Below are 24,334 nucleotides of genomic sequence, written 5' to 3' on the forward strand. Positions count from 1 at the left end.
GGTCGTGCACCTGCTTTTTAAGGTCTGGCGCCCGCCAGCCCGCCCCGGGCGCGGGCTCCTTGGTCGGCGGCGGTCGCGCCTGCTTTCGGGGTCACGAGGGCTCGGAACCTGACCCTGGCGTCTGGCCCGTGCTCCCAGGAGCCAAAGGCCTCCTGACTGTGACAGCCCGGGAGTTCCTGCACCTGCCGCCAGGAGCTGCCCCCAGCCCAGCCCAGCCGAGCTGAGACCAGCTGGAGGGCGCAGCCTGGTGGCCTCCTACCTGCCCCTGTGGATCGTGCCGCTGGGCCCCAGGAAACCGTCAGGCGGCTCCTGGAGCTTTGCCAGCGGTCGGTGGCTTCGGCCCGAGATGCGCACCCTGGAACGGGTCCTAGGTCCCTTGGTGTCCGTGCAGCTCCTGGCCCTCCTGGCCCAGGAGATCCACAGCCGCGTGCAGAAGCTGCTTCTGCAGAGCTGCGAGGAAGCTGTTCCTGTCCTAGGGCAGAAGGAGTAGCAACCGGGGACCCCCTCGCCCTCATTCACACTGAGACTCCACCTCAGATATGGCGCCTGCTCTAAGGTATTGACTCCTAAAACCTCAGGGCACTTGTTCTTCCGAATTCTCTGAGCTGTCTCTTCTCCGTTCATATCTTTAGACCGTTCTCCAGTGACCCCCCTTTCAGGGGACCCGGCCCAGTGTTCCAGCTCATCCGTTGTCACGGGTCTAAAACATACAGCAAGTGGGTCTGCGTGCCCAGGCGTTTCCATCAAGCGTGACTTAGAGGTTTGGAGATGTGGAACCAAGGGCTCTATCCAAAAGAGCCGGTTGTTTTCATAAAGTGCGAGACATCCATGCGATGAACTATTTCAAAGAAAGTTTTTAAAATGTCCACAAGATATGACAGAAAGCTAGTGGCTGGACTGTGGTGGGAGGGCTAGAATGGGCGCTGCGCACTTAAAAGGTGCTCCCTTTGTAAAAAGCTTATTTGCCTCTGAGTCCTCTCTGCACTGAACGAGGGGCTCATGCTCACACCCCCGAGTTCAAGGGTCACACTCTATTCCTTTCCTAAAAAGGATTGCATTGATTGATTCATGAGAGACACAGAGAGAGGGGCGCCTGGGTGGCTCAGCGGTTGAGCATCTCCTTTGGCTCAGGCCGTGAACCCCGAGTCGTGGGACAGAGCCCCGCATCAGGTCCCCTGCTCAGTGGGAGCCTGCTTCTCCCTCTCCCTCTGTTGCTCCCTCTGCTTCTGCGCTCTGTCTCTCTCTGCCAAATAAAGAAGATCTTAAAAAATATAAAACCGCAGGATGCATCAGAGTCTGAGCTTCACACCAGTGCGCTTTGGGCTAGCGGTCCTAGCCTGCTGGGAAGAAGTGAATGACATAGGAGCTCATCCCGAGAAGTGACCCACAGTCAAACGCAGAAAGGGGCAACCGCAGTGGTTACCAGAGGCCACACTCACCTCCCTCACCTTGCTTCCTTTCTCCCAAAGCCATAAAGCTGCAGGTCCTGACCTCTTCCGTAGTTAGCAGAAGCTGATGAAAGCCATGGACTCACTTCGCAGAAATACACCCCATACGCACGCACGCACACACAGACACACACACACAGACAGGCACACACACACACAGACACGCCACACGCACACACATCCCACGACAAAATTTTACAGAATGTTGAAGAACATCCAAGAACCCCCTACGACTGTGCTGCCCCATACGATAGTGCATGTCCCATGTGCCAGTTTTAGTTTAATTAATTCGAAAGATTTAGTTTCTCATTCACACTAACCACATTTCAAGTGCTCTAGAGACATTATTGCAGCAAGTGCTTTAGGAGAGCTCGGCTTTGAAATTCCACAGGCATAAGGTTAATGACCCCACCCCTTAAGTGAAGCCCTATCCATCTGGTGGCATGTAACCCCCCTGCCAGTCTACTATGTGCTGTCTTTTGCCCCTGTACAGTTGTGAGGACTGTGCATGAGTTAGCATTTGTATATGCATAAAGTGTTTATGGAAAATTCCGTTTTCAGTGGCCAGCATTAGGGAATAGTGTGGTAGGGAAAGCAGGGTCCAGAGTAAGGGAGAGATTTGAAGCTGCTATGTTGGTAGCTTTTCAGATGGAGAAATAGGCCATGAACAAAAGAATCCAAGTGGATTTCACAAGCAGGAAAGTTGGCTGGGGAGATTCTCCCTAGACCCTGCAGAAGGAAGATATTCCTGTTGACACCTTGATTTTTAATCAGGTCAGAGTGATCGTGGACTTCAAAGCTACAAAACTGTAAGATAATCAGTGGTTGTTTGAAGCCACCAAGTTTGGATAAATTGTTACAGCAGCAAAATGATACTAATATAAATGAAAAATGAAGCAAGAGGATACCCTGAGATATTTTTACTTTTCAGTACATACCCTTCTTTAAGAGAAAAATGAAACAAATTCCTCAAGTTTAAGAGCTAAGTGATGACCTTACACAAATAATTTTAATCGAGGCTTTGGAGCCTAGTAGGAGAGAGGGCTATGAGTGGATGGGGCTCCAGTCTCACTCAAGCTGCTACAGCTGAAGGATTTTCACTATTATCTGTCATTTATATCAGGCTTTGATGGCTGAATTAATCCAAGTTTCTAGGAAAAGGGAGGGAGGAAAGGAGGGAGGTAGGGAGGGAGAGAATTGGAGAAACCTACTGTTGCGTGTCTTTGCTTACTCTCACCCAGAACACCCACAACACTTTCTAAAACCAGATACAGTGCGGTTTTCCCCTAGCAAGTAACTCTGTCTGGAACCAGCTGGGTATCATACAATTTAACTCAATTCTGACAGCATCAACCCAGAGATGGCCTTATATCTCATGTGTTTAGGGCTTATTCCTATAGGACTGCTCCAGTCCCATTTCAGATACTAATAGCAAGTCCAGTAAATCACCTGTGCTTCTGACCAATGGCTTATAATTTGGGTATTCCAAAGACCCTCTCCTTGGGTTTGACTAATGTGTTAGAGTGGCTCATAGAGCAAAGGGCCAGGTCTGGGAGACTCCTGCACACAGGGGCTTCTGTCCCTGTGGAGTAGGGGTGTGTCACCCTCTCAGTATGCGGATGTGCTCACGAACCCGGAAGCTTCCCAGACCTGCTGGTGTTTGGGTTTTAGGGCGGCTTCATCACATAGGCATGATCCATCAGTAAGTCCATTTTCCAGCTTTTCTCCCTTCTCTTGATGTGGGTGGAGCTGAAAATTCCAAACGTCTAAGCTTGGCTTGGCCTTTCTGGAGATCAGCCCCCATCCAGGAGGCCAACCAGAGTCACCACATTAGAAGCAAAGATACTACTAGTGCTCAGGAACTTCAAGAGCCCTGAGTCAGGGACTGGAGACAAAGACCAAGTATTTATTTCTTATTATAAATCACAATATCAGAGAAAGAGAGAGAGAGATTTATCATAAGGAAGTGGCTTACATGATCACGGAGGTGTATAAGTCCTAAGATCTGCGAGTCGGCAAGGTGGAGACCGAGAAGTGCTGACGGTTTACTTCTAGTGCATGTACAAAGGCCTGAGAAGCAAGAGAGCCAAGGATAGAGTTCTCATCCAAAGGCCGGCAGGCATGAGGCACAGGAAGAGCAGCTCTTTCAATCTGAGTCTGAAGGTAGAAGAAAAGACAATGTCCCAGCTCAAGATACAGATGCAGTGAAACGCTGGGACACCTGCACCCCGATGTTTATGGCCGCAATGTCCACAATAGCCAAACTGTGGAAGGAGCCTCGGTGTCCATTGAAAGATAAATGGGGAAAGAATATGTGGTCTATGTATACAATGGAATATTACTCAGCCATTAGAAATGACAAATACTCACCATTTGCTTCAACGTGGATGGAACTGGAGGGTATTATGCTGAGTGAAATAAGTCAATCGGAGAAGGACAAACATGATATGGTTTCTTTCATTTGGGGAATATAAAAATAGTGAAAGGGAATAAAGGGGAAAGGAGACAAAATGAGTGGGAAATATCAGAAAGAGAGACAGAACATGAGAGACTCCTAACTGGGAAAGGAACAAGGGGTGGTAGAAAGGGAGGTGGGTGGGCGGTGGGGGTGACTGGGTGACGGGCACTGAGGGGGCACTTGATGGGATGTGCCCTGGGTGTTATGCTATATGTTGGCAAATTGAACTCCAATAAAAAATAAAAATAAATAAAAAACCATTAGGTAGGAAGAATTCTCTCTTAAGTGGGGTGGGCCAGAATATCTGTTTTATCCAGGCCGTCAACTGATTGGGCGAGGCCCACCCACACTAGAGAGGGCAATCTCAGTCTACCAATTTAATGTATGTGCTGGGGAAGCAAGCACCTAGTTGACCAATTTAAATGTTAATCTCATCCGAAAACATCCTCACAGCAACACCCTGAATGATACCTGACAAAACATCTGAGCACCCAGGCGCTCAGTCAAGTTGACACATGAAATTAACCATCACAGTGACTAAGGAGGACTAAGAACATCACTGGCCTACGAAGCATCCACCATTCGACTGATGAGAAACTTGAAGTCAGAGATAGGAAAGCCCTTGATGTTACTGATCTTCCTTTACTGATTCAATTTAGGTAGAGGGCTTCATTCCCTTGTGCAGGCTCCAAGGTAGAATCTGCTTCCTTGCCGTTTCCAGCTTCTGGAGCCCCCACATTCCTCAGATTGCAACCCTCTTCCTCTATCTTCAAAGGTAGCAAGATGGGTTGAGTTTTTCTCACATCAAATCACTCCATTGCAGACCTTTCTGACTCCCTCTGTCACTTATAAGGACTCTGGTGAGTACTTTGGGCCAACCCGGATTATCCAGGATTATCTCCCCATCTCAAAGTCAGCTGATTAGCAACCTTAATTCTGTCTACAGTCTTAATGCCTCCTCGCCAAGTGACGTAATGTATCCACCTGTGCTGGGCGTTAAGAAATGTACATCTTTGGGGGTACGTTATTCTACCTACAACAATATTATTGTCAGAGATCTCTGCGAGAACCTCTGTCTTCATGCTGCTCACCAATTTCCAGAGGGAAACTGGCTCCCTGGATCAAGGCGGAACCCTCCCAACTCTCTGGCTTCCAGATCCCTACTTAGCCAGCATTATCTTCTCAGAATTTCTTCTTTTTGGGATTGCCTGGAAAGTGGTTGTTGCTTTTGGGGCCATGATTATAGAACCCAAACCAACCAACCAACCTGACGTCAGCTTCTTATTCTCAGATGCCACATCTAGGGGCATCTGGGCTAAGCGTCTGACTTTTGGTTTTGGCTCAGGTCACGATCTCAGGGTTGTGAGATCAAGCCCAACATCCAGCTCCATGCTCAGTGGGGAGTCTGCTTGGGATTCCCCCTCTCTCTATCCCCCCTCTACCCCTCTCTAAAATAATACTATAAATGGCATATCTACTCAAAAACTTGGCACTGAAGCTCTGCTCTCTATAATTTGGTCCCTGTCCACTCGTCATCTGCTCATGAAATAAGCAGTTCACGAGCACCTGCTCAATACCAGATAGCATTCTAGATTCTGGAGGCACCGGAGTGATGTGACAAAAAGCTAATAGGGACTAGCTCATAGGTCTTGGAATTGACAGGTACAGAAAGCAGAGTGGGTGGAGGGATGGAAGTTGGAGTGGAACAGCTGGGACAGAAGGTGTAAGAAGTAGCATTTGTAACCAGCTACCACCCCAGTGGCTGCTGACTTAACAGAGCAGAAAATTTACCTTGGGTGGGCCCCCAGAATGAGTACGGGGACAAGGGAGAGAGGCAGCACAGAGCCTGGGGTTCACTTCTGACCTCCACAGTAGCCCCAGAATTAAAGACGAAAAGAAAGCTGCACCCAGGGAGGAATTGCACCAAGAATAAAGTTTACCTTGGGACCCCTGGGTGGCTCAATGGTTAAGCATCTACCTTGGGCTCAGGGCATGAACGTGGAGTCCCAGGATCGAGTTGCACATCAGGCTCCCTGCATGGAGCCTGCTTCTCCCTCTGCCTATGTCTCTGCCTCTCTAACTCTGTGTCTTAATTTATGAAGAAACAAATAAAATCTTTAAAACAAAGAATAAACTTCATCTTCCATCGATAATGGGGGTGTTGGGAGGATGACCCGAGTTGGTTTCTCTGTCCATTACCCAAAGGGAAGCTTGCTTCCCGGGGCCCCCACCTACTTATACAGAGATGCAGTCAGATAGTCAAGAAAGATGATCTTGGGGTAAATAGTTCTATTCAAAGGCCAAGCTGTATCTCCTATTCATCAAAATCCCCCAGTCATAAATATAAATGGCCAACAAAGGAACACCAAGTATTTGAAGGAAACTGCAACAAGAGAAGTCTAAGATGAAAAAAGTAGTATCTTGAAGGAAGCAGAGCAAACGCCTTAAAGGATCAAAAATGATCTTTAAAAAAGATCCCTGGGGTGCCTGGGTGGCTCAGCGATTGAGCACCTGCCTTCGGCTCCAGTCGTGATCCCGTGGTCTCTGGATCGAGTCCTGCATCAGGCTCCTTGCTTGGAGCCTGCTTCTCCCTCTGCCACTGTCTCTGCCTAGTCTCTCTGCGTGTCTCTCATGAATAAATAAATAAAATCTTAAAAAAATGATCCCTTATTTATCACCCCCAGAAAGATTAGAGAATATATCACATACATAAAACCAAAAAGAGCAATCAAGAAATGAGAAAGTTCTGAAAAAAAAAAGAAAATAAGAAAGTTGTCAGATAAATAAAGATATGATTAGGAAGTACAACAAATAACATGGTGCCTGAGTGGTGCAGTCACTCAGGTGTCCAACTCTTGATTTCGGCTCAGGTCATGATCTCAGGGTCATGAGACTGAGCCCTACATGGTAGGTGGGACGGTCCATGCTCAGCAGGGAGTCTGCTTGAGATTCTTTCTCTCCCTTCCCTCTCCCTCTGCTCCTCCCCTACCCCCTTGCACTCACGCTCTATCTCAAGCCTTTGTAGTTATATTATTATTACTATTATTATCGATTCCCACTTAAAGTGAGGATAATGTACCTACCTCCTAGAATTGTTCTAGTAATTAGACAAGATAATGCATTTTGGCAGGGTGTTATTGTCCAGTAAATGGGAGGAGCTATGAGAAGCAGTAGCAGCGTTACATGTAATGGGAACGTTAAGTTGCAAAGCCAGCATGTCAAGTCAAAACCACACTAAAACTATTCCTCAGGGACGCCTGGGTGCCTCAGCAGTGGAGCCTCTCTCTGCCTTCGGCTCAGGGCATTATCTCAGGGTATGGGATGGAGTCCCACATCAGGCCCCCTGCACGGAGCCTGCTTCTCCCTCTGCTTATGTCTCCACCTCTCTCTTTCTGTGTCTCTCATAAATAAATAAGTAAATAAGTAAATAAATAAATAAATAAAATTTAAAAATTCTATTCCTGAAAAGTCCTACAGAATTCCCATAAATTAAAAAAAAGAATTCCCATAAATCTCACAGGCACACATGGTGAAATTTGCACAAATCAAATACCGTAGAAGAGACACCACTGGTTTATTAATACTAGGACGCTGGCTCCCTTCCGTGTCATCGACCTCTGAGCCCTAGACTTTGCTACTTTCTTGTTCTCTGAGACGAAAAAGACTAGAAGTTGTAAAAGGCCGACCACGAGAGTCCTTTCTATAGACAGCATGGAATTTTAGCATTGGAGACGTTCTGGAAGGGGTCGCCTCATGTACCGTATAGCAGAATATCAGAGATTTGGATGTGAGTGTGCGACTTATAAGCCAGATGAGCCACTTACCCTCTCTGCCTGTCACTGTGCTCACAGGCTAGGTGACAGCCTGCCCATGCTGTCTGCTTTCCCAGATTGTGGAAAAGACCCTCCAAGACATTAACTATCACAGTAAAGATACCGGGAATAGCTAACACTTACTGAAGGCTAAGTTATCTCATTTAATTCTTACAATGCTCTATATTTCTTTATTGTTTATTTTTTAAGAGTTTATTTCTTTATTTGAGAGAGAGTGTGAGAGAGAGACCTGGAGCAGAGGGGAAGGGCAGAGGGAGAAGCAGACTCCCCGTTGAGCAGGGAGCCTGATGTGGGGCTCGATCCCGAGGCCTTGAAATTATGACCTGAACCAAAGGCAGACACTTACCTGACTGAGCCATCCAGGAGCCCTATTGTTGTTTTTTTTTTTAAAGCTCTACATGCAATGCGGGGGTTGAATTCACAAACCCAAGATCAGGAGTTGCCCCGAATTATCACAATACTCTGGAATGTGGTAGTGCCCATAATTATCTCCAGTTTACTCAAGGAGATCCAGAGACACCAGAGGGCATGTCCAAGAGTGCTCCACAGATGTAGGGGATACTTGGATGAAGATGCCGAGGGGTAGAAATACAAATGGGATCTTTTGGGCAAATCTTATCCCCAAACTGGGCCGAGTTTTCTTATCAGTACAGTAGGAGGGTTGAAGTCTTTCAGGGTGCATCTCAAACTTCCAGAGCCTAAGTACAAAAGCCCGGAGGAAGGTCTACCTGCCTCGACACCATAAAGTAAAGTATTTCAAGACCAGGTCGTGATGAAGTCACTCGTCCAGCTCTCTGCAGCAGGTCTATTAGGTTGACGTGTTGAAGCACACATGCCATCTCACCCATAGCCAAAGAGCCCCTTTCTTTGATGTTTCACTGACAAGCATGAAGGCTTCGAAATGTTCTGCATATTTTCTCCTTAGAGCACCTAAAAGGACCAAGGAACATTCCCAGGAAAGCCTGCTTAGTGCCGGATTACACTTTAATAATACATCCTTGGCTCCTTTGGAGCACCTTCCTGCAATATTTACTGTTCATTTATCTGCAAGACCAACAGGACACATTTATTTTCCCGTGTTTTAATTATAAACGTAACATTAAAATCTTTCAGAGAGAGAGAGAGAGAGAGAAAGAGAGAGAGAGCAAGAGAAGGGAAGGAAGGAAAGAAAGGAAGAAGGAAGGCGCAGTGAGTGACAGAGACACAGAGAGTGACCCTCTGCTCTAACACGTTCCCAACATTTGTCATCCCCAGGTGCCTCCTTTTGTCCCTGTTCGGCGGCTTCCAGATATTTCCACAGTTGATTTAGTCATTCCATAGGTATTTCTTAGGCCGTGTCAGGTCCTAGGCACTCAGTGCTCTAGGAACCAAATATGGAGCAGTGAGGACCACAGAGTCCCACCTCTGGTTGCAAGCCCTGTGTCCATGTGCCTTTGCACCTCCTCACCTTTCCTGGGGGTTGGGGGCGCTTAACATTATATCATTTTTGAAAAGATTTTATTTACTTATTTTTAAAGATTTCATGTATTTATTTGAGAGAGAGATAGAGCACAACCAGGAGAAGGAGCAGAGGGAGAGGGAGAAGCAGATTCCCACTGAGCAGAAAGCCAGATGTGGAACTTGATCCCAGGTCCCTGAGATCACCACCTGAGCTGAAGGCAGATGCTTAAACAACTGAGCCACCCAGGTTCTCCCTGATTTTTTTTCCCTACTTCTTTATAAAGATTTTAACTTTATATCTTAAGCATTTTTCCACGTGTCTGCCTTCCAGCTCATCCTTAAGGAACTTTGATTTGGTTCCATTTCTCTGTTTTGGAGCAGGGTAGGGAGTGTAAAATCACTTGGTATTGTCTTTTGCAAATTCCATAATCACTTCCAGGTTTGAAAGGAGAGAGCAGTAGAGAGAGGGGAAGTCGCAAGCAAGTTAGAAGAAGTGAAGGAGGGATCCCTGGGTGGCGCAGCGGTTTGGCGCCTGCCTTTGGCCCAGGGCACGATCCTGGAGACCCGGGATGGAATCCCACGTCGGGCTCCCGGTGCATGGAGCCTGCCTCTCCCTCTGCCTGTGTCTCTGCCCCTCTCTCTCTCTCTGTGTGTGACTATCATCAATAAATAAAAATTAATTTAAAAAAAAAGAAAAAAAAAGAAGTGAAGGAAAATAGTAACTCTTCCTTTCTCCTTCTCTTCTTTGCTCATCTGAAGCCTTGCCAGTGCATCATTTTTATTCAAGGAAACAACGGAGGAAATGGTACAGTGTAATAGCAGTGGCAGAGAACACAAATTGCTAAGATAGGGTAATTCGACTCAGTGGTCAAGGAATGCCAAGGACCCACAGCTGCATCGCATGCTCCCACCAGTGGTTGAAGAGAGGCCAGGGTCACCTTGGATGCTGGACATATCTCTGAGGTAATAATAGCAACAAAAAGAAATTTCAATAAAAGAAATTCCTGGCTGGTCATGCAGCTCTTTCCAGTCTTCAGTACCCGGATGACAGTTTCTCAAATATGAACAATATGCAGATGCTTCCTTTCTTTTAAAAAAAAAAGTCTATTTGGTTATTTATTCATGAGAGACACACACACAGAGAGGCAGAGACATAGGCAGAGGGAGAAGCAGGCTCCCTGTGGGGAGCCCAATGCAGGACTTGATCCCAGGATCCAGGGATCACACCCTGAGCTCAAGGCAGATGCTCAACCACTGAGCCAACCAGGTGCCCCTGTGTGGATGCTTCCTATTGGAAAAAAAACTGCTTCAGAACTCAGTGTTGATCTTTTATTGTAATAGTACTTGAATATACGTTGACAGAAAATGAGACATCCTCCTTATGCTTATAATAGTGAAACAACTGTAAAACCAGAACGATTTTGCATATGAAATGCAAACCACACCACAAAATCAATAAAACTCAAAATCACTACCGTTCACCTGGTAGATGATGTTTTGCTGAAACTAAATCACTTTCCCCAAGTGAATATTGGTACGTGCCTTAATAAAACACTGCCTCTGAATTAACTATGGTATTATCTGCATGATTTGAAGCAAATGCATCATTTATGCATTATGATCTCTGTTCTTTTCTGTTGGATCGAAAGCACTGAAAACGGTACACTTTGTATTACTATGATTGAAATTGAGATGCAAAGTCTGAGGCTGAAATTGCATGACAGTACGGTCGACCCTTGAACAACACAGGGGCTAGGGGCACCCATTCCTTGTACAGTCGAAAATCCACATATAACTTTTGACACCCCCAGCTTTAACTACTAATAGCCTACTACTGATGGGAAAGTTTCCTGCAAACAGGAACAGTCAGTTAACACATATTTTGTATGCTCTATGTATTAGGTACTGTCTTCTTACAAAGAAGTAAGCCAGAGTGAAGAAAATGTCATTAAGAAAGTCCTAAGACAGAGAAAATACATTTCCAGCATGGCACAGTGTTTATCGTGGAAAAAAAAAATCTACGATAAGTGGATCTACGTTGTTCAAGGGTGAACTGTACTTGGTTTTAAGGTGACCACTCACTCAATGCAATTCTGGCAGATGACCTGAAGACCCCCTGTTTGGAAATGCTAGCGCTTAAGAGCCTAAGCTCTGGAGTCCAGCAGATCTGAGTTGTCAACTTTCCACTCGCACAGATTGTTAACCTCTCTGTTCCTCAGGGTTCCTCATCTCTAGAGCGAAGATGATAATAATAGTATTTAATTTCTTCATCGGAGACAGACACCATGACCCACTTTCCAGATATGCGTGATGCAGAAGCCTGAAACTGGAGAGACACCTCAGAGCGGCTCTAACGTATTTCCGAACTCCTCTGTGACCCGAGAACCACACGGAGTTGGGCAAGTAGAAAAATAAAAACAGTTTCTCTGGCCTCCCTCCCTACCCTCCCGGTACCTGTATTTACTGTTCTGGCTTTACGCTTAGAGAGGGAGTGGGGACTGATGGGGTCCGAAAAGAGAAATAATTAGCAATCCAGTGCACAGACATTGAGAGTCAGTTGAAGCCTGGCCACAAGACAGCTATTTTTATCCGAAGCCCACCAATATGGGCATGCTTTTCAGCCTCCTGGCCTGGCATGAATCCCTTGATTCTCGAGGCCCCCGAGGTTGAAAATAGCCTAGCCACCTGCCAACAGTTGGTATATTTTTAGGACCAGCAGGATTGGAAACAGGACTCTGTATGCTCGGAACTTGAGCCAGGTTCCTGGGGGGGGGGTTCTCTCACACCCAGTGGGTTGCTGGGTTCCGAACTCATGGATCAAATCCAGCAGCCAGTCACAGAAGATGAGAGAGAACTCAGAGAGGAGCACATCAGAGTAGTGAAAGGAGGTGAGGTTTGGACGTTTTGGTAGAGAGAATACACGGGGGAGAGGATGAGTAGGAGCCCATAGCTGGAGGGTATTTGGATAAAGCATGTAGGAAGGTTGTGTAAAGGGTAGGACCACATAACAAGCAAACTTCACAGTCCTAGACACTGCCTTTTTTTTTAAAAGGCTAGTTAAAATTGATCTTATTGTCTGTTAACCATATCTCAAACAAAAAGCCCAAAACATTTGAAATGATCCTAATACTGTGTATTTGTCAAATTATAACAGACAGATCTAAATATCTTGTTCTCCGTTTCCTCTTATCTCCATCTCACTCAAGACAAAAATTAATTCCGGGTGCCTGGGTGGCTCAGTTGGTTAAATGTCTGCCTGCTCAGGTCACGATCCTAGGGTCCTGGGATTGAGTCCCACATCCAGCTCCCTGCTCAGCAAGGAGTCTACTTCTCCCTCTGCCCCTCAATTTCCGCTTGTGTACTCTCCAATAAATAAAGAAAATATTTAAAAGGAGAGAGAGGGATCCCTGGGTGGTGCAGCGGTTTAGCGCCTGCCTTTGGCCCAGGGCGCAATCTTGGAGACCCGGGATCGAATCCCATGTCAGGCTCCCGGTGCATGGAGCCTGCTTCTCCCTCTGCCTATGTCTCTGCCTCTCTCTCTCTCTCTCTCTCTCTCTCTCTCTCTGTGACTATCATAAATAAATAAAAAAATAAAAATAAATAAAAGGAGAGAGAAGGAAACTAATTCTTCTTGTCTCACTGTGGGTCCTCACTCTCTTCCTTCTGAGTGATTTATTAAAATCATTCTTCCAAATCAACCTACTCCTCCTAAGCAATCACACTAAAAAAACAGAAGACATGAGTAAATGAGAGAGCAGAACAGGAGGCCCTCCCTTAATCTGGGAGACCAAAGCATTTCCAAGAAAGTAATATGATTAAAGCTAATTGTGTGTGTACGTTCATACCAGCTGTATTTGTAATAGTTGCAAACTATAAACGGGAGAAATTTCCATCAATTCTGAAGGGGTAAATGAGCCGTGGTGTGTATATACAGTCAAGTATTACTCGGTAATATAAGTGAATGGACTGGGACACATGGGTTGCTCAGTGGTTGAGCATCTGCCTTTGGCTCAGGTTGTGATCCTGGGGTCCTGGGATTGAGTCTCGCATTGGGCTCCCTGCAGGGAGCCTGCTTCTCCTTCTCCCCATGTCTCTGCCTCTTTCTCTGTGTCTCTCATGAATAGATAGATAGATAGATAGATAGATAGATAGATCATCTTTAAAGAAAAGAAGGTGGAGGGAGGGATGGAAGTAATGGAGAAATACAAGTTTTGTTCTTTATTCCAGAGGAACATGCAAAGTTATCGATGGGTTTTAGACAGCAGTGTGACATGATATTTGTCATTACGAAAGATCAGTCTGATTATGGAAAATAGAGTATAGAGCTGAGGAGACAGGTAGAAGGATATGGCAATGGTCCAGATTCGAGGTCATACCACCTTGAGCTAGGGCGGTAGGAGGGGCTGGGTTGAGGTGAATGGATTTAAGGTACGTGAAGAAAACAGAATCAATAGGATTTGGTGATGGATTGAATACAGAGGATGAAGAAAAAGGACAAAACAAGCCAGATGATGGTGTCATTCACCAGGATCAGGAACACTAACAGAGGACCTGTCCTGGGAGAGAGGATTATGAGTCTGATTTTGGACGCGCAGAGTGAAACGCCTGTAGGATGGGCAAGGGTAGATACCCACTGGTCCGTGAGCTATGCGGGCCTGGAGGTCAGAAGGAACACAGGGGCCAGAGGCACAGGTCTGGGAATCAGCAACATAGAAATGGTAAACAGATTAACCATGCCAGGCAAGACGACGGTGTTTCTCTGCTCCATTTGCTCTCCCAATCCCTGCAGTGGCAAGTTCACACTTTCTCCACCTTTTTCAAACCTTCTACTACACTTGCTCAACCAACACACGAACATACCACCCCCATCATCAGCTGAGTCCCAGATCCCAACTTCTTCTCCTGAATCTTGCCCATGATTCCCTCTCTCTTCTGTATCTTCACTCAATCCCTCTGGGTTTGCTGCATCTCATCATCATTGATACACGCTCAAGCTTTTCACATGTTTGGAACAATGTTCCTTCACCCTACTCCCCGCTCCTCCCCCTATTATCCTGTTTTCCCCTTCATTGTTAAACTTTTCCTGAGAGTGGGTCTATTCTCACTGCCTCTGTTTTCTTTCCCACTCACTTCTCAAATGACCTTAACCTGTATTCCACCCCCACCATCCAATGAAGTCTTTCAAGAAGGCTGGCAGCACTTCCATGTTCCTAAATCTAATGGGCATCTTTTGATTGTGATCTTCCCTGATATCTCAGATGCATTTGTAACAGTTGACGGCAGTTGAGAACAAAGGTGGTTCTCTTCAAGTTCCAGGCTCACGCCAGTCATTTCTGAGAAAAGTATCTGACAATCAAGTCTAGATGACCAGAGTTTGTGTGTCATCGTTTCATGTGAAAGTGGAGGTCCATAAAAAAAGCCAGCTAGTTCAGCTTATAACTCCACTGAGCAAGGTATTTTTTTTTATTTCATCACTACCATCCAACTTTTTTTGAAAAAGATTTTATTTTGGTGTAACCCTGGGTGGCTCAGAGGTTGAGCATCTGCCTTCAGCTCAGCTGGTGGTGATCTAGGGGTCCTGGGATCGAGTCCCACATCCGGCTCCTTACAGGGAGCCTGCTTTTCCCTCTGCCTATGTTTCTGCCTCTCTCTCTGTGTCTTGAGGGTACTGGGGCAGGATGGAGCGGGATAGTTGGGAACTGACCATCTTGTATTTTGTTAGACTAAAGGGCACTTCCCTTGGTTTTGGTTTTCTTCCAGACAAAGGAGTATCTGCCTGGAAGTACACAAATCCACACCTCTTAAGAGATGGAAATGCTTCCACCTTTGACAGGAACTTCTCCAGGTTCTTACAAGCTCATTTGAGTTATTTCCAAGATGTAGTGCCTTCTACAGAGCACCTATTCAGTTACAACAAATGGCCTTTCACCGCTATAATTTTTTTAAAGACAATGAGATTATTATCATCAATGCGAGGAAAAGATCCAGGATTGTTCTCCGTTTAAATATTAGAAGCTACTACTGCACCAACCAAACCAAAAATGGGGTTACCTATACCTATACCAGGCACAGCCCAGCCCGCCAATGAAACACAGGCGCAGGACAACCAGCCAATGATACCCAGGCACAGCCCGGCCAGCCATTGAGAGAGAGGTACGGCCCAGGCAGCCAATGAGCGACAGGCACCGCCTACCCAGCCAATGACAGAGAGGCACGGCCCACCCAGCCAGTCAAGGAGTGGCACAGCCCAGCCAGCCAATGAGGGAAAGACACCACCCATGAAGCCAATCAGAAACAGGTGCAGGCCTGCAAAGAATGAGAAAGAGGCACAACTCAGCCAGCAAACGAGGAACAGGCTCCACCCACCCAGCCATTCAGAGAGAGCCACATCCCAGCCAGCCAAGGAGAGAAAGGCACTGCCCAGAAAGCCAACCAGGGAGAAGCACTGCCCACTCGGCCAATCAGAGACAGGCACATGCCTGCCAGCCCGTGTGAAAGGAGCATGGATCAGTCAGTCAAGGAAGGACAGGCATCCTCCCCACCCAACCAATCAGAGAGAGGCATGGCCCATCTGGCTATCAGGGAGAGACACGGTGCAGCCTGACAACCAGAGCGAGGCGTGGACAAGCTAGCCAGTGAGAGACAGGCACCACCCACGTAGCCAATCAGAAAAAGGTATGGCCAACCAGCCACTCAGATAGAGGCAAGGCCCCACCAGCCAATTCGGGAGAAGCACCGCCCACCCAGCCAATCAGAGAGAGGCACTGACCAACCAGCCAATGAGTGAAAGGCACCACCCACCCAGCGAATCAGAAAGAGCCATGGCCGAGCCAGCGAGTCAGGGAGAGGCATGGTCCCACCAGCCAATGAGAGACGGGCATGGCCAACCCAGCCTAAAAATCATTGGCACGGCCCAGCGATCCAGTGGCGAACAGCACCACCCAACCAGCCAATCAGGGATAGGCACCGGCCAGCCAGCCAATCAGAAAGAAGCATGGGAGCAGCCAGCCCGACAGGGAAATACGGCCCAGCCAGCCACTCAGAGAAAGATACGTCCAAGTCAGCCAATCGGGGAGAGGTCCAGACCATCAGCAGCCAATGAAGGACAGGAATCGTCTGAGCAGCCAATCAGAAATAGCTCGTGCCAAGCCAGCCTGTCTGACAGGGGCAAAGCCCCGCAAGCAATTAGAAAGTGGCACGGTGCGGCCAGGCAATCCGCAAGAGGCAGAGGCCAGCCAGCAAGTGAGAGTCAGGCACTCCCATCCAGCCTATCAGAGAGAGGCACAGCCCAGCCCGCCAATTCGAGAGAGTCACAGGCCAGCCAGCCAAGGAGAAAGAGGCAGGGCCCAGCCAGCCAATGAAAGGCAGGAGACTACCAGTCATTGGGTAACAGGTATCTTCTACCCAGGCAAACAGAGAGGGGCACGGGCCAGGCAGCCAATCAGTGAGGGACAGGCATCTCCCAGCCAGCCAATCAGAGAGGCATGGTCCAGCCACCCAAACAGGGAGAGGCACTGCCCCGCCATTGAGGGACAGGCACCATCCACCCACCAAATTGGAGAGGAAAGATCCACCCAGCCAACCAGGGAGAGACACAAACCCAGCAGCGAAAGAGGGACAGACACCACCCAGACGGCCAATCAGAGACACCGATGCCCAGCCAGCAAATCAGCGAGATGCATACATAGACCACGCAGCCAATGAGGAAGAGGCATGGCCCAGCCAGCCAATGAGAGAGAGGCGCAATTCTTCCAGCCAATAAGTGACAGGCACAGCCCACACAGCCAATCGGAGAGGGACGACGTAGCCAGCCAATCACAAAACGGCACGGCACGGCCAGCCAATGGAGGACGGACAATGACCACTGAGGCAATCAGGGAAGGGCAATGCCCAGGCAAACAATCAGCGAGAGGCACGGGATAGCCAGCCAATGAGGCAGAGGCATGGCAATGAGAGCCAATGAACGAAAGGAACAGACCACGAAGCCAATCAGAGAGTGCTACAGCCCAGCAAGCCAGTCAGAGAAAGGCAAGAGTTAGAGAGCCAATGAGGGACAGGCAAGGGCCACCCAGCCAATCCGAAAGAGGAAGGACCCAGTCATCCAATCAGAGAGAGGTGCAGCCTCGGCAAGCCATGAATGACAGGCTAAGACTTCACAGCCAATAAGAGACCAGCATGGCCCAGTGAGCCAATGAGGGATAGGCAAGGGCGAGCCAGCCAGTCAGAGAGGGGCATGAGGCAGCAAGCCAATCAGAGGAATGCGCAGCCTGGCGAGCCAATGAAAGACAGGCACCACCCACTCGGCCAATCAGAGAGGCAAAGCCAATCCAGCCAATTAGAGAGAGGTATGGGCAAGCGAGCCAATCAGAGACAGCCAGGAGACAGACAGCCAATCAGGGGCAGGCATCGACCACCCTGCAAATCAGAGAGTGTCACGGCACCTCCAGCCAATGAGGGAAAGGCACCGCCCCCCTCAGGCAATCAGAGAAAGGCACGGACCAACTAGCCAATCATAGAGAGGAAGTGACATTCAGCCAATGAGGTTACTGCCCAGGTGCCGTACCTCTCTGAGCCACCGGAGGGCGCGTTGGTCTCCTCAAATGGGCGGCCGGGCTCCCTGCTGGCGAGAGAACCATGGAAGGGCGGCGGGCGCGTGGACTAGGACTGCCGCATGGATGAAAGGCGGGTGCCTGGAGGAGGCAGAGGAGGCAGATGCATGGACGGAAGACGCGTGGAGTGCCCGGGGACGCAGAAGGGTGGGAGGCGTGTGGTGGGAGGACGGGCGGTGGACCCGGGAACGGAGGAGGGGTGGCGGGTGCGCGGACGGAAGACTCCTGCCTGGGGGAGCGCGTGGACAGAGGACAGGGGTGAGGAAGAAAGATGGGCACATGGACGATGCACGGGCTGCGGGCGCGTGGGCGAATGACACTAGGGGAGAGCGTGGAGAGAGGACGGGCGGTGTGCACGTGGACAGAGGCTACACGGCCTGACCCTGGTAGCCTGACTCCCTTGCAGCAATGCGAGCCATCCGTCTGGGCCTTCCCAACGCCCCGCAGAACGCGAGCACCTGTCTGGGCACCGGGACATCCTGGTAGAGAGGGCAGCGAAGCGCACCCTGACAATCTCAGGAGCAACACCGGCTGCCTGCGGAGACAGGTGCGCCCAGGAAAAAGTCTGCGGGATCCAAGTGGCGGACGAAACCACACTGTCACTTGCCCAAGTCAGGTTCCCTGGAACAATCAAGAAAACGAAAACGGCAAGTAAGATTCCAAGGGCTGTCAGTCTCCAGGACGGACCCAGACTAGATAATACACCCGGTTGTGGATCTCCTGGGCCAGGAGCGCCAGGAAGTGCTCGGACACCAAGAGGCCTAGGACCCGTTCCAGGGCGCTCATATCAGGCCGAATTCACGGACCCTTGCCAAAGCTCCGGGACCGCCTGACTGTTTCCTGGGGCCCAGCGGTAGAAGACTCGGGGGCAGGTGGGAGGCCATCGGGCAGCACTGGGCTGCGCTGGGCTGGGCAGGGCTGCAGGCAGCTCCTGGGGGCAGGTGCAGTACCTGCTGGGCTGTTGCAGTGAGGAGCATTTTTGGGGAGTGGGAGCCAAGGCGGGAAGCCAGGGCCAGGTTCCTAGACCTCGTGACCCTGAACCCGCCGCTACTGCCCGATTCCAAGGAGCAGGGCACGTGGAGCAGGCGGGCGAGACACATTAAAACGCAGGTACAGAACGGCCCTGCCCCAGGATCCAAGTCACAGCCAATTACCCCAGGTCCAGACCCAGAGGGACCACAAGCCTGGCCCCAGACGTTGCACTAAGAACCTTTGGATGTTGCTACACGTGAGCATTGCAAGGGCTATCCACTCTAGCCCGGTCGCCATAACCCTCTGGCATATTCTGTGTGACCTGGGACGCGTCATTCAGTGCTCCTGAGCCACAAGCCTCAGGCCCCTCCTCTGGACTCCGGGCATGAGCTTTGGGTGAGGGCTGGGGGACCCGGCCTATGCATACGCTGCCCCCACTTGTGCGTCGGCCCGCCTATATACAGAAACAGAAGACGGCCAACAGTAGAGTGGCAGTGGGGTTACAAGCCGCCAGATGGATAGGGCTTCGCTTAAGGGGTGGGGTCCTTAGCCTTAGGCCTGTGGAGTTTCAAAGCCGAGCTGTCCCATAGGACTTCCTGAAATTCTGTCTCTAGAGCACTTGAAATGTGGCCAGTGGGAATGAGAAACTGAATCTTTCAGATTAATTCAACTGAAACTGCCACACGGGACGTGCACTATCGTATGGGGCAGCACAGTCATAGAGGGCCCTTGGATGTTCATGGACATTTTGTAAACCTTTGACATGGGATGTGTGTGTGTGTGTGTGTGTGTGTGTGCGCGCGCGCTGTGTATTTCTGGGAAGTGAGTCCGTGGCTTTCATCAGCTTCTGCTAACTACGGAAGAGGTCAGGACCTGCAGCTTTATGGCTTTGGGAGAAAGGAAGCAAGGTGAGGGAGGTGAGTGTGGCCTCTGGTAACCACTGCGGTTGCCCCTTTCTGCGTTTGTCTGTGGCTGGCTTCTCGGGATGAGCTCCTACGTCGTTGACTTCTTCCCAGCAGGCTAGGACCGCTAGCCCAAAGCGCGCTGGTGTGAAGCTCAGACTCTGATGCATCCTGCGGTTTTATATTTTTTAAGATCTTCTTTATTTGGCAGAGAGAGACAGAGCGCCGAAGCAGAGGGAGCAACAGAGGGAGAGTGAGAAGCAGGCTCCCACTGAGCAGGGGACCTGATGCGGGGCTCTGTCCCACGACTCGGGGTTCACGGCCTGAGCCAAAGGAGATGCTCAACCGCTGAGCCACCCAGGCGCCCCTCTCTCTGTGTCTCTCATGAATCAATCAATGCAATCCTTTTTAGGAAAGGAATAGAGTGTGACCCTTGAACTCGGGGGTGTGAGCATGAGCCCCTCGTTCAGTGCAGACAGGACTCAGAGGCAAATAAGCTTTTTACAAAGGGAGCACCTTTTAAGTGCGCAGCGCCCATTCTAGCCCTCCCACCACAGTCCAGCCACTAGCTTTCTGTCGTATCTTATGGACATTTTAAAAACTTTCTCTGAAATAGTTCATCGCATGGATGTCTCGCACTTTATGAAAACAACCGGCTCTTTTGGATAGAGCCCTTGGTTCCACATCTCCAAACCTCTAAGTCACGCTTGATGGAAACGCCTGGGCACGCAGACCCACTTGCTGTATGTTTTAGACCCGTGACAACGGATGAGCTGGAACACTGGGCCGGGTCCCCTGAAAGGGGAGTCACTGGAGAACGGTCTAAAGATATGAACGGAGAAGAGACAGCTCAGAGAATTCGGAAGAGCAAGTGCCCTGAGGTTTTAGGAGTCAATACCTTAGAGCAGACGCCATATCTGAGGTGGAGTCTCAGTGTGAATGAGGGCCAGGGGGTCCCCGGTTGCTACTCCTTCTGCCCTAGGACAGGAACAGCTTCCTCGCAGCTCTGCAGAAGCAGCTTCTGCACGCGGCTGTGGATCTCCTGGGCCAGGAGGGCCAGGAGCTGCACGGACACCAAGGGACCTAGGACCCGTTCCAGGGTGCGCATCTCGGGCCGAAGCCACCGACCGCTGGCAAAGCTCCAGGAGCCGCCTGACGGTTTCCTGGGGCCCAGCGGCACGATCCACAGGGGCAGGTAGGAGGCCACCAGGCTGCGCCCTCCAGCTGGGCTGGGCTGGGCTGGGCTGGGGGCAGCTCCTGGCGGCAGGTGCAGTAACTCCCGGGCTGTCACAGTCAGGAGGCCTTTGGCTCCTGGGAGCACGGGCCAGACGCCAGGGTCAGGTTCCGAGCCCTCGTGACCCCGAAAGCAGGCGCGACCGCCGCCGACCAAGGAGCCCGCGCCCGGGGCGGGCTGGCGGGCGCCAGACCTTAAAAAGCAGGTGCACGACCGCCGTGCCCCGGGCTCCCAGTCACAGCCCGGAGGGGCCGCGGCCTGTGTGGCTTCGGGGAGTGGGGCTCCCGCCCCCTCGACCCGATTCTGCGCGGCCTTGGGAGGCCCCATCGCGGGCGGCTGTCTCCTCTCTGTCCGGGACCCACGCACCACTAGGCCCTGCTCCCACCAGGGAAGTGGCAGCAGCCCTAAAGTCTGGCGTCCGAACACCAAGGGCTCCAGCTGAGCTGCGGACCAACGTGTGCACCACTTGGCCTCAGTGACAGCCTCTGCCTGGCGCCGGCTCAGCCAGGAGGGAAAAAATGGGACCCCAGCCGCGGGGCGGGGACTGGCCCAGCCCCGCCCCGCCCCGCCCCGCCCCGCCCGCCAGGGACCAATTGGAAGACAAGAGGCGGGGCGGCGAGGCCAACCCCAGCCCCCACGAGCCCTCTGCTGGCGGCCCAGGGCGGAGAGGAGAGCACCGGGCTAGCCAGGTGGAAGCTCAGGTGTCCAAGGGAAGAAAGTAGGAAGGTAGCTCAAGGCCACTGGGACCCGCCAGACCAAGGTCAGAGGCATCAGCCCAGGAGAGCTTCTGAAAGTGCCAACTGTCCAGCTCCTGCGAGATGCGGTGCGTCAGGGTGTCGGGGTGTCGGGAAGGGGGGCCCCAGAGACGTGCAGTGTTCCGTGCAGGGCCTCCCAGGAAATTCTCCCTGCACTGAGACGTTTGAGAATCAGCGACCTGGGCGGAAGAGCCCGAGGGGGTCCCCACCGCTCCGGTTCCTCTCGACTGGACGGCAGAGAAGCCCTCGCTAGGATCAAAAACGGGGGATGTGCCACCCAGGCAGCCCCTGGGCTCTGGAAGCGCTTCAGACCGGAAACGGGGACGCTTCCGAAGCGGCAGGAGGCCCGACCCACGTCAGCGTCGTCTGGGGCCCAGCCTCGTCTGGGGCCCTGGCGGCGGGGCGGGAGGCTCAGGGCCTGCCCAGGAGCTGGAGTCCGCAGGGCGGGCACTGCCGGCCTGGGAAAGTGGTGCGCCCCGACGCAGTACCTGTCTGAGCCACCGGAGGGCGCGTGGGTCTCTGGGACGCGGGAGGCGCGGCTCCCCGCGCGCGTGCCTGGACCAAGGACCCGGGGCGCGCGCGAGGACGGAGGACTGGCACGTAGAGGAACGATGGGCGCGTGGACGAAGGACGCGTGGCGAGCGCGGGGACAAAGGACACGCGGGGGCGCGGGGACAGAGGACAGGCGCGTGGAAGAATGATGGGCGCGTGGACGAGCACGGGCGGCGGGCGCGAGGACGAGGACGAGCGACACGTGGGGGGCGCGTGGCCAGAGGGCGGGCGCGTGGACGGAAGATGGGCGGCGGGTGCGTGGACGAAGGACACGCGCGGCCCGCCCCTGTCCCGCCCGCCGGACTCCCTGCCGCCGCTCCCTGCGCCCCAGGCCGGGCCTTGCCCAGGTTGTCTGGGGCGAGGAGCGCCCGGCGGGGCCCTGGGTCATCCTGGTGGGGAGCGCGCCCGCACCCGCACCCGCACCCGCACCCGCACCCGCACCCGCCCCGGCGCCCCGGCAGCTGCCTGGTAACCGGATTTTGGACGTTCCCGAGACGCGTGGCCCTCGCTTTTCCCCGAGTGCGTGCCCGCTTTGCACGCAGCCTTCTTATCCCGGGGCCGAGTGAGCGCGGGCTCGCTCAGGCGGCTTTGGGGAGAAGCCGCGGTGCATGCAGTGAGGCTGCCCTGCGGGAGAGCGCATGGAGGGACGGCCGGACCATCTGGGCCCTCCCTGGTGGTCGTGCTGGAGGGTTGGGGCCCGTGTGGGGAGGGCTGCCAGCTCTGAGGCCCAGCACGGTCAGGGCACGTATGTCCACAGCCCAAGCGGCCCGCTTCCTGGATGCCTCGGAGCCGCGAGGAAGGCTCGGGGCTGAGGGCGGGCGACCGCGCACGCTCTCAAGGAATGGGTGCTCGCGAGCAATCCCCCTGCAGGAGCGCTTCCTCTGGGCCAGGCCGGCCTGCTGCCCGTGGCTTCCGTGCAGCTGCATGCGCCGCCGCGGGAAACCTGGGGAAACTGAAGGTTCAAGGAGAGACCCTGGGCGTCCTTGCAGATACCTTCCCCGAGGTGGGGGGAGGGGGGGCAGAGGCGCGGCGGCGGGCGGGGCCTGAGCGGCTCAGTTGCTTGAGCTTGGGATCCTGGGGGTCAGCTCAGGCCCTCAACTCAGGGTCCTGAGGTCAGGATCTCCCGCGCTTGTCAGTCTCTCCCTCCCTCTCCCTCTGCCACCCGCCCTCCCTCAAGGGAAGAAATCATTCCTTGTGCAAAAGAAACTTGCCCAGGGATGGGGTGGGAACAGCGCTGTCTTCCAAGACTGGGCAGGAAGAGTCCTGAGTCGTTTTCTGTTTCATGGCCTCCAGGGACGAGGCCGGGGACCCCAGGGCTGTGAGCAAAGAGAGGGAGAGCATGTGGGGGGCGCGGGTGGGGGCCGGTACAGGTCTGGAGACCTGTGCTGACGTGCACGTGACCACCCCTGTGTCCACCAGCCTGGCCCCAGACGTTGCACTAAGAACCTTTGGATGTTGCTACACGTGAGCATTGCAAGGGCTATCCACTCTAGCCCGGTCGCCATAACCCTCTGGCATATTCTGTGTGACCTGGGACGCGTCATTCAGTGCTCCTGAGCCACAAGCCTCAGGCCCCTCCTCTGGACTCCGGGCATGAGCTTTGGGTGAGGGCTGGGGGACCCGGCCTATGCATACGCTGCCCCCACTTGTGCGTCGGCCCGCCTATATACAGAAACAGAAGACGGCCAACAGTAGAGTGGCAGTGGGGTTACAAGCCACCACATGGATAGGGCTTCGCTTAAGGGGTGGGGTCCTTAGCCTTAGGCCTGTGGAGTTTCAAAGCCGAGCTGTCCCATAGGACTTCCTGAAATTCTGTCTCTAGAGCACTTGAAATGTGGCCAGTGGGAATGAGAAACTGAATCTTTCAGATTAATTCAACTGAAACTGCCACACGGGACGTGCACTATCGTATGGGGCAGCACAGTCATAGAGGGCCCTTGGATGTTCATGGACATTTTGTAAACCTTTGACATGGGATGTGTGTGTGTGTGTGTGTGTGTGTGTGCGCGCGCGCTGTGTATTTCTGGGAAGTGAGTCCGTGGCTTTCATCAGCTTCTGCTAACTACGGAAGAGGTCAGGACCTGCAGCTTTATGGCTTTGGGAGAAAGGAAGCAAGGTGAGGGAGGTGAGT

Source organism: Canis lupus, chromosome X, assembly GCF_003254725.2.
Source record: "Canis lupus dingo isolate Sandy chromosome X, ASM325472v2, whole genome shotgun sequence".
NCBI lineage: Eukaryota > Metazoa > Chordata > Mammalia > Carnivora > Canidae > Canis > Canis lupus.